The sequence below is a fragment of the Microtus ochrogaster genome, chromosome 24 (genome assembly GCF_000317375.1).
Source record: "Microtus ochrogaster isolate Prairie Vole_2 chromosome 24, MicOch1.0, whole genome shotgun sequence".
NCBI lineage: Eukaryota > Metazoa > Chordata > Mammalia > Rodentia > Cricetidae > Microtus > Microtus ochrogaster.
The window spans coordinates 29,877,740-29,889,083 of record NC_022024.1 but is presented as its reverse complement, the minus strand read 5'-3'; the positions used below and the strand labels follow the sequence as shown (position 1 = coordinate 29,889,083).

At 42.8% G+C, this 11,344-nt stretch overlaps 1 long non-coding RNA gene across 7 annotated transcripts in view; it reads right to left on the bottom strand.

Annotated features, from left to right (window-relative positions):
• LOC102000537 overlaps positions 1 to 11,344 on the bottom strand; it is a 92,109-nt gene that overhangs the window by 58,130 nt on the left and 22,635 nt on the right. For 4 of the 7 annotated variants that reach the window (XR_258554.2, XR_003377956.1, XR_001229172.2 and 1 more), the window contains exons 1-4: positions 4,442 to 7,309; positions 3,694 to 3,923; positions 2,771 to 2,962; positions 1,657 to 1,840 (exon numbers count right to left, since the gene is read on the bottom strand). This is a non-coding gene — a long non-coding RNA (uncharacterized LOC102000537). Of the gene's footprint in view, positions 1 to 1,656; positions 1,841 to 2,770; positions 2,963 to 3,693; positions 3,924 to 4,441; positions 7,310 to 11,344 lie in introns of those variants that run through there. The other 3 variants (XR_003377953.1, XR_003377954.1, XR_003377955.1) reach the window with 2 other exon arrangements.

Here is an 11,344-nt window from a genome sequence, read left to right as displayed (position 1 = left end):
AGCTGTCGAGTCTGACCTCACTTCCTCTTCCTTCCAGCATTCTGTTCTGTTTACTCCTCCCACCTATGTTTTAACCTATCAGGGCAAGCAGCTTCTTTATTGAATTAACCAATGACCTTCCTCCATCAATAAAATAATAATAACTTTTGAAAGATTGCCATTGTGTTCTACCACTCCAAACCCTGCCCTCGCATATAACTACCCTGCAAAATTATTTTAAAGCCAAGACACATCAAATGAGCAAATGGAAGCCCTTCTCCTGACAGCAGAAAATGAACCCACCTAGCGCTCTAGAGTGCAGTGGAGCTGGCCTTCCCTACCTTCTGAGTGGATCAATATTCAAGGTGGTGTTGCCACAGGCAAGCAGAGAGGCAACTCTGAAAAACTTTTAACTTATTGATTCTGAACCTTACTTTAGAAAACAAACGAGTGTCCAGTACGCCTCATGGGTCCTCCAGGACATTTATAAATAGAAAGTCTTTGTCAGCCTTGACAACTTGGCTAGAGGACCTGTCCGGCTACTCAAGCAGAAGAAGCCACATACCTTTGACAAGATTCTAGGCATAGTCACAGTGTGGACATCCAGGGGCCTTCCATTCATAATTTGCCTTATTAAACCTCTGAGAAAGGCTCCGTTATTTTTTCCACTGCACCCTTTTGTTAAGATATGACTTGATCCGAAAAAAAAACTATCTACGGGATGCTCAGAGAACACAAAGCGAAATGCCAGTCAAACTCCAGGTAAGGTAGCATGCGAGCAGGCACTAACTCCAGTGGAAATGGCTCTGTAAAACTGACATCACTAGCTGTGCGAACTTTTCCTTCTTAGTGAGTAATGTCCCTACCATAGTTATCTGACATAGTTCAGAACTTCAACCTTCTCACTGTCAGTGTGACAGTGTGAGCCTCATCTGCCCCAGGTGACTCGGATATAAAGATCTAACCTCCCTTAGAAATACAATCAGCATGGATGGAAACTGATGTTATTTATCCAAATTTCACCAGTCATGGGGGAATGCCCTCTGTCTGCTCCTGCACTGGGTGAAAAGTTTGTCTTACCCCACAAGCTCCGATTTGCCTGGACTTAGAGGCCCTTAGCACAGCAGACTGAGAAGTCCCATGATCAAAGATCAACATATGATATGCTCTATTATGTTTGCTTGATTACGTGAGCTTCACTCAGTATGGAAGGTGGCTCATACCACTTAAGAAATCATAATCAGGTGACTAGAACACAAATTTAATCTCACTGTCTCATTCTCATCGATCAAATAATAACGCACATTATGTAGAGGTATGCATATGCAATAAAAATTTTTACTCTGCACATTTAGTTTCTAACAACCCAAGAGTTATCATAAAAACACTTTGCAGTTCTTCCACTATGTTCTGTTTAGGTGGTGGTCGGATGGAAGCAGACCAATTCCATGCTGTGTAGAAGGGGGCACCCATTGGAGTTGACAAAACCCACCACAGTAATCCTCAAAAGTGAAATTTCCGTATCCTGTAATCAGGAGTTGCCAGGCGTCTGATTAAATACCCCAGGCATTTGATCCCCAACCTACTTCCATTTCTTCTCCTGACCGGCAAGCCAGAAAAATTAAATCAAAAACCTGAAGAAACAAAATGTGTATTTTAATACAGAAATGCTTTTACCTGCCGTCCCGCTGTGAATGAAATGGGCCGAGCTCTCGAAATGTTCGTCAGCTTAACTCGCAGTTGGGGGCACTGGGAAAATGTAGCCAGGCAGCCTTATTGCTGCTTCTGTCCTTTAACTGCCAAGTGGAATACAATAGAAGCATCAAAGAGAAACGGAAGAAAGGGGAGTCCAGAAAGAGCCCTGAGGAGGATGAGGAGCAAACAAAGGGAAAGTTTCTAAGTCAGGGACCTTGTGTCCGCCATTTGCACTTCTCAGATTGCTTGCACACTAAAGATAAGCTTGCCTCAATGAGTTGCCACTTCCCCCAAATTGTTTAGGACATATTCAACATGAAAAACTTATAAGACATGCTTAACCTTAATCTAGAAGAGAAATGGTTGCATTGCACTGCTTAGATAGATAGATAGATAGATAGATAGATAGATAGATAGATAGATAGACAGATAGACAGATAGACAAATAAATATTCAACATCTTATGAGATTGACAAATATTCAAAATCTTATGAGATTGTTTTTGATAAACACGAAAAAATGCTTTTCTTCTGGTCCATACAATACACATGCGAAGTGAAGAGAGCTAGATGCTGGGGCTTTCTGAATTGTGTGCACGGGTATCTAGAACTGTATCCATGTCTGATTTCTGCATCATCTCACCCTTGGTGGCTGTCATTTTATCCTCATAAAGACACTCCATTATTGCAACAGTGTACATGCGGTTATCACTCATAGCAAAAAAAGAAAAAAAAAAACTTTAGTTTCCATTTTAACCTCTGAGCACTTGAAAAATGCTATTGTCTTTGTTCACATCCAAGAATGTAGGCACCACTCATTAAAGCCCAGCAAGGAACAGAAAACAGTATGCCCTTTCCCCCCAAAGAGCTCTAATGTCTACCATTTACACCTGACTTATTTACCTGCATGATATTCTGAGTCATAATCTAAAGACGACGGCAAAGAGAGAAAGCCATTTGGTTTATATAGAATCACAATCATTAAATGGACTAGTTTTAAACATCTCCAAAGAGTCGCAGTGCGGACCCAGCAGAGGGAGCGTGATGGGACAGCGTGGAAAGCAAATGCAGTTAATAGAGCTTGATGAAAATCTTACCACATCGAATGGGAAATTCAAAGATTTTCACTTCCAGTTATTTTATTTATATTTCTGTGCTCTTCTCATCCGTTGTCTTGCGTGGAGCAGGGATGTCGGGCACAGCCAGCGTCAGGACGCTGTCTACTTAGCCAGAGTTTGAGCAGTGAAAATACACAGCCTCTAGTGTTTCAGACAGTTTAAAAGTGTACGCTAAGGAAAAGACAATGAGACTGTTTTGACTGGCCAATTTAAAAAAAGCAAAACCAATGCCAGCGCCAACTGCCAGCTGCCTACACACACTTTTAATCCCAGCACTTGGGAGGCAGAGACAGGGGAATCTCCATGAGATTGAGGCCAGCCTGGTCTACAGAGCAAGTTACAGGACAGCCAGGGCAAAGAGCCCTGTCTTGAAAACAAAACAAAACAAAAACAAAAACAAAAACAAGTGAACAAGACTAAAAGATCATCACATTCATTTCTATGAACTGGTAAGCTTTTTTTTTTTGTATTTTGACATTTTATAATCAATTTCTGATTGCACAAATGAGTATAACTCAGATTTATCTCTTTCTCACCAGATTAAAGTAGTAATTTGGCCATTTTGTGCTTTGCAGCCTGCATAGTCTTCTTGGATCATCAACTCTGCTCAAATTCATTATAAAAAAAAACAAAAAACAAAAAACTCCCCGCACCTCTTCCCATGAGAAGAAGACACCACTCCAGGACCCAGGGCCCAGGGCAGAACACACCAGTGCCACCAGGGACAGGTGAGCTTGCCGGCACGTAAGCCAGCAGTTTAGCCGCTACAATTATGCTTTGCTTGGAAAACAAGCTGCACATTCTCCGTTATAACTCGCAAGAAACAGGCAGGTTGAGAAGCAGGTTCTACCGGCACACAACACCCTCTCCTTCTCGTAGCCAGTTCACGATAAATCTCTTACCTTGTCGGGAGAGGGAAGAGCAGCAGGCTCGTAACAGAATGAGCGATGCGTAAAATGTTCTCCAGCTGACTTCCCACGGGATTTATACTTCCCAAACCAGGGACACCTCTGCCTTCGCAGATGGAATGCTAAGCGATGCAGGGAAGCAACCGAGGTGGGAGGAACAGCTTTGCTTTTTTGTTGTTGTTTTGTTTTGTTCTTTTTCTTTCAACTCAGAGATCCAGAAGAGGCTGTCATGTAAACATGCAAACAAGTGAGCATGAGTGTAGAAGCCGTAGTACAGGTTCGACGGGGAAATAGAGTTTGAGAATGAAGGTTGGTGACCGGCTCCTGTTTTAACTGAGGTGGTGTAAACAAGGAGTTTGCTTTTCTTAGAAACGGATAGGACGTTACATTCATGTCAGGAATTTAAGATGGAGACATCCATATTACATGATAAAAATATTTCACCAAAATACTTCTAGCTGAATCTAAGCTACAGATAAGAGTTCAAACAAACACACTTTTAAAATGAAATGTACCAAAGACACTTTTTAAAAAAAAAAAAAACAAATCCAAAAAACCTGAATGAGACCAACTTCTATGCTTATTGAATTTCCACGCTTATTTGTTTGGCAAAGTTACTGCATTTTTTTTTTTTTTGGAAGTAAAGGGGTCATGTCATACTTGTTTCCAATCTAAAATTAGTCTCTGTTCCTTGGGCCATATTTCCTCAGGCATGAGAAAGAAAATCAATGTCCCTACTCACCTTTGGAAGAATTTCACTGCCGAGTCTCCACGGTTCTGTGGGATCCAATAATCCGTGGCTCAGCATCGATTTTCCTGTGACACCCTGTAGAAACAGCCTCTCCTTCTTTTCTAACGAAATACAGCAGCAAAGACTGTGTGGCTGCTCCACGAATTAAGCGTATGGGCTCTTCAGCACAACTCGCACTTCTAAAGAGACAGGGTTTATATTTTCTGAAGCTGTTAACGCTGCTTGCTTCTCGCTGAACCACTTAGCCACCATTTAAAGATAATGTGAGCATCTATTTTGAAGAGAATTGGAAGGTAATATTTCTCTTAGGTTTCTCACAGTTAATTCATATCACCAGTAACACTTTCTTTTTTCCTGAGGAAATAGACAAATGATCAAAAAGTCAAAGTACAAGTCTCAGGTTTTTTTTTTTTTTTAACCCAGCTCCCAAATCGAGTTGTTTTCAATATGTGAAAAACTAGCCTCATGGTTTTAATATTTAAAACTTGGAAGCTTGGTGAGCTATAGAGGGTCTGGGAAGGCCTGGTTTGGAGTGTGTCATATCCTAGGAGAGACGGGTTGTGTATTAAGGCTTATGCCCCCACCTTCCCCACTTTCCTTAGTGGGTTAAGTGCATGAAAAGAAAAACACAGACAGTGATTCATGTTTCCAGCATCCTTCATGAACCTGATTGAAATCTCAGGTTATCTCAATGACCCTGGACAGACTTCTCTGGACAGGTCAGGAAACACTCCCCACAGGCAGCCTGGACGGGGTGCAGGGTTGCTGGTCATTAGCCACGTCCTCCCTGACTCTGCCAGCCTGTGAGCCTGCAAAATCAAAGTGTGGGGTTTGCAAAGGCACCCCCGCTTCATTTGCGCTCCCCAACAAAACAGAGGGAGGAGAGCACAAGGCAGGTTGCTTCTCCTGAGGTAGGTGACACCTTGGTTTAAAAATGACATGGCCAGGCAACACTCTGACAGATATAAGCCTGCAAGAACCTCCCTGCCACACATAGTTAAGCTCACGCGAAACCTTTGATTTGATGGCGCCTTGATTAGCTTCTGCCGCACTCAGTACTACCCCTTTGAAGTTCATTATAAATTACGCTGCTCATCCCATTATCGCCAATTTAGGATCCGCTTTACTAGAAATGCCGTCATCGCAACCATTCATCAAACCTGTGCCCGATTCTCAGTTAAAGGATTAGACCAAGTCACACTCCAGTTCTCAAGGCAGAAGTTCCATTGTTTATCAGGCCATGTCTACACTGGCTGAGCAAAGCGCTCGGTTCAGAAGGAGAAGCGCCTTTGGCAGCTAGAGTCCACATAGCTGACCCATGGATGATGGCGGGGTGCTCCTTCACCTGATTACCCACGTGTAGTGAAGTCGCTAAGCGTCACATGAGGGTGACCCTAGGCAGCGAGAAAGCATGACATGGTTGTTGTTCTAATTTATTGATAGAGCAATCATCTAGTGTTCTATTCAAGAAGCTAGAAGAACGTGTGTACATCCGGCACACATGATGGCTATCAATACAGAAGCAATTCATGGCTCTGTAGTGAGCTTAACCATGCTCCATCTTTCTAAGCAAGACAGCAGTGGCGCCATCTTTCCTAAGCAGTTAGGATTAAGTTCAAAACCCTACCTCTTTACACAGAAAAATCTTCACAAAAGACAATGCTGATCACAAAGAAAGAAAGAAAGGATGGAAGGAAGGAAGGAAGGAAGGAAGGAAGGAAGGAAGGAAGGAAGGAAGGGAGACAAAGGTAGTCAATATTTGGGGCTCAATATTTATACTCTGATTACTTGTATGGTCAGAATTAGTACCGAGTCTGGGTAGATTCTATTCTGGTGGCGGAGCAGCATAGAATTGTCCCAAGTGCTGAGATTCTTTCCAATTTTTTAGAATAAAAAGAGGCTTAGCAGAAATGTTCAACTAATAGCTATAAAATTATAGGCTTCCCCTTTCACCCACCCAAACACACTCCACCCTGTGACATAACAGATCTCATGCAAATCACCTTTGGAATTTTGCCAACCTTTCCATTGGTGAGCCAGCAGAGTTGGGCCAAGCTTCCTTAAAGACATAAAGCCTGCCTTACCCTCACGAAAGCCCCCTAAGAAATCCTGGAATCCAGTCAGATTCTTTGGCAAAAACAGAAGTGAAGACTTATATCTGTGAAAATCTATCAAATCTGTAAGTTATTGGGTGACCTACGGTGTCTTCCCAAGATGAATTGTCAAAACAAAAGCTCTATCATGGCTTCCTAATCACTTGACCTTTGCAGATAGGAATACATCCCGCTTTCTAACATGTCAAGATTCAAAATTTCGTATTTTGTGTGTATGTGTGCTCATGCTCAACTCTGTCTGAGTCTATAGAGGTTAGAGGTTCACATTAGCTCCCTTCCTTGATCAATAGCCACCTTAGTTTGGAGAGAGTCTCTCACTGAACCTGGAGCTTACTAATTTGACTAGACTAGCTGACCAGCAGTCTCAGAGACGCCCCGGCTTCTCCATCACAGGGATGTAGGCATAGGTCCCACACTACCATTTTCCGTGTGCTCTGGGCATCTGAACTGGGGTATTTGAACTCACATAGCAAACACCTTGTTGACCAAATCATCCACCCAGATCAAGATTCAGACTCTCAAAATAAATTTTCAGTCTCTCAGATTTCAGTTTGAAAATCATCTCATTTATATGTGAAGTTAAATCCCTTCCGACTAAGGGCAAAATTGTAATTTTACCCAGTGGCATGCAACATGTTGGTTGATCACCTTTTCACTTATCATTCCAATGAGATAAAGCTTCTCAAGCTTCCTAATGCTATGACCTTTAATACAGTTCCTCATACTGTGGGGATCCCCACCATGAAATTATTTCATTGCTTTCAATACAGTTCCTTATATTGTGGTGACCCCCAACCATAAAAATATTTCATTGTTTTAATACAGTTCCTCATGTTGGGGTGAGCCCCAATCATAAAAATATTTCATTGCTTTAATCCAGTTCCTTATGTTATGGTGACCCCCAACTATAAAATTATTCCATTGCTACTTCATCACTGCAATTTTGCTGCCGTTATGAGTTGTAATGTCAATATCTGATATGCAGGGTATCTGCGATCCCTGGGGGGGGGGTCTCGGCCCACAGGTTGAGGACCACTCTCCTAGATGATCTTAAAAGTGTCATAGTCATTGAAGTGCATCTAATAGGAGCTGCGTTTTCATCTTCTCCTATATAAAGTCCAGAGAGCTTCTGAATACCTAAAGCCTCCATCACAGCCAGTATCATCACATCTGTGGAGCAGATCATGAGGCGGAGAGGAAAGCAAACACCTGTACAGTGTACTTAACTCTATAGCAGGCCCTAATCTGTATCCACAACCTCTTGAGCTCCACAACGGCCATGTAAAGTTGGCACAATTACCCTCTCTCTACAGACCAGACAGAGTCACAGAGGCAGCAAGTCATTCGCCTGGGATCACACAGCTTCCAGGTGGTGGAGCTGGGGTTTTAATATAGGCGGCGCAGTTCCTGCAGTGTCTATGCTTATACTGCATGGAAGTGTACGGGTCTGAGCCATGCATGGGGCACTGAACTGCAATCTCCCGATTCCTGGAGACTTAGACCAAAAGGTGATCTCTTTGTGCTGGCTGTTTTCTTTCTATCTGAATGTAATCAATTGGCTTGGAACTAAACTTGACTCTGATCTGCCCTGTCCACCCAGCTTATCTGCCTATTTCTCATTCATGTAAAAAAATAATAATAAAAAAAGTCTGAATAGAATCTTTGAGAAGACCACTGACCTAAATGTCAACTATGGAATCAGGTTCCCTGAGGTGGTATCCTGGCTCTGTCTTTGTAAGCTAAATGTGTAATTTTATTTCTTCATGAGTTGACTTCCTTGCCTACAAAATACAAATAAAAATAACACTACTTCCAATTAATCTATGCTAAATACTTAACCCAGTGCGGGGTACTTTGGCGAAGACTCAGCTGGGGTGACTATTCAAAGCTGTCCTTTGGTTAAAAAAAAGAGTACACATTTTAGAAAATGCAGATATGGATGGATACAGGATCAACATGGCTTTAAAATCTGCAGTCTCAGCCATAGCCACATGTAATTTAATCTGCTTCCTTTTGAAGGAACATAGGCATATCATGGAGTATGTCAGGATCACCTAAGGATGCCAGCTAATCTCACAAGCTAGTGGAAGCCACGTCACTAAGGGAAGGGGAGGTTTGAAGTGCTGTGACAAAATGGCTGGCTTAATTGTGTTTTTATATCACAAGCCAGATTTCAACACATAGTCACACAAGTCCATTTCGTCTGGATAGTTATGACACAATTTTATCAACGATTCAATCTGAGGCTGGGGAAACGCTCTGCGTGTCCCTCATACCTCTTTCTACTTTGCCAGTTTCCTTTCTTGAAACCCTGAGCAAGTGGTTCTCAGCCTTCCTAATGCTGTGACCCTGTTATACAGTTCCTCATGTTGTGGTGACCCCCCAACCATAAAATTATTTTTGCGGTTATTTCATAACTGTAATTTTGTTGCTATTACGAATTGTAATGTAAATATTTTTTTTTGGAGAGAGGGTTTTGCTAGAAGTGCCAAGATCCGCAGGTTGAGAACCACTGCCCTAAGTGTTTACATTACACTTCTTTGAGGCCACAATGATGTCTTGGAAAAGACTGCCTAGGGACCTAAAACAATTTATATCCCCAAATAAGAATAGTACAAGTTTTAGGAGAAACTGGTAGGTTTGGTGCCCATTTACATGACACTGTACAGTACATGAGACACAAAGAAAATGGAATAGACTGAAATTTCTTTCCCTTTAGTTATAAAATGGACGTGACCACCGGAGAGCTTGAAAAGCTCAGAGGCCCAGCAGGAGACCCAAAGAGAAGCTATTCTGGGTCACTCCCCCAGGATGCACTGGGGTGTCTATGTGGCCTGCTTGCTATGGGATGAGACAACCAATTGCTGGTACCCAAGAGGCTGACAGTGAGAGGTCCCTATACTTAATTTTGTCTGCCTCAGAGACCAGACGTTCTCTGATATACCCGAGGGAAGGGGAACCTTGATGTACAAAGCAGCATCTTGGTCCCAGAATTAGGGTTTTGATGAAGGGATACATGAGCAGCCCCATTTGAGAGGAGGGTAGAAAAATAGATGGAGATACAAAGACCAGCCAGGCTCCGTTTTGATCCTGTAGGTATGTCTGCGCTAATTCTTCCCCCACGACATTCAGGCCTCTCTTCAGATAGAAGGGACCTGTCCCCTCATGTTCTAGGAGGCTCTCATTGTGAAATGAGTCCCAGCCTCTGCTTTTCGAGATGAGGATGGCGTGTCCCCAAAGTAGCCAGCTGCCAATCACGGGCAGTTCTAAAATTAGAACCCTTGGGAGGTCAAGAGCAGTTGAAGTCTTAGAGAAACATTAAATGTCCTGATAACAACTCAACACAAATGTCTTAACCTAGCAAGAGAGGGCAGCCAGCGTGATCTCCTGGAAATCATCTACAGGACAGAAAGAAGTAGCTGTCCCTCGGGTGATGGGCAGCCAAGATGACGTGCAGAGTGAAAGGTTGAGCCATCTAGTCTGGCCTTGTACTTGTTAAGATCAGTCATCTGTACAGACAAAAGTTATCATTGTTTTGGCTCTGAGATGATGGGAGCGGAGGCTCTAATTTTCTACCGCTGAGCATCTCTAGGCCAGGTACATCATGGCCTTTTTTAGTATCTTCCAAAAACGCTGCCATGTGCAGCTCCAAACGAGGCAACCTCATGAATCCTCTCCCCTGGGTCCTATCTCCTCACCCAGCCTCACAAGACCATTAAAAGGTCTTTTTAGGTTTTCTTACCAAAATAAAATGTATAAATCTTACTTTCTTTTGGAATTTTCTTCTTTTTCTTATTACCACCTACTTGGAAACCATGGAAAGCCAATTACAAATTTTAACCTGTCACTTGTTTTAAAGATTCTATTTATTTTACACCATGTAGCAGCTTCAGAATAACCTCCATAAACACCAAATGTGTCGGTGTTCATCTGTGTTTGGATGTATGGGTCTGTGCATGCATGTCCTCGTATGTGTATGTGTGTATGCATGCCCCTGTGTATGTGAATGTATGTCTGTACATGTGGAAGTTCAAAGACATCTCGGGCCATTTCTCAGGTACCATCCGTCAAGTCTCTCATTGGCTTTGAACTCATGAAGTAGACTAATTTGGATGGCCATTAAGCCCCATGCTTCCTCTTGTCTCTGCCTCCTCCACAGTGTGACCATATCCAAGTGCCAACATACCCAGCTTCTTATTTTCTAACATGGGTTCTGGGGATGGAAGAAAGGTCTCCATGTTTGCAAAGAAATTACTTTAGTGACTGAACTATCTCCCCCCCCGCCCCCCCACACACACCCGAAGAAACATTAAAAATCACCAAGGGGGAGAAGAGGCTCCGCTTACCTATGCTCCTCCTTCCTGGCCACTCTGCGGGCCTGTTACCATTTCTCATTATTCATTTTTTATGATTCCACGCACAAATTCAACCCAGGTGATTTGGCTCTTAACAAAATGAATGTGAATTAATTCTCAGCATACATTTTAATGAGACAACACTTCAGGAGCCCTCAGACGTGACAGATGCAAAAGTCACCTCTTTCGCGGCTGATACCAGAATTACTTTTCTTAAGAAATCTTGCTTGGTTTGACTCTGCTACTTTTCCACTCGGAAACCATTTTCAGAGGAGCAACGTCCAAGGAGGGGAAGGACCAGGCTGCCAAGTGTCCAGCATCCTCACTCCAATGCCACTGCCACACACCTCTCATTCCTCTTTGTTCTAAGAAGTCCTATAGTGTGACATCAAGCTTGATCTTGCCATTTTGCCTGACTGTTCAAA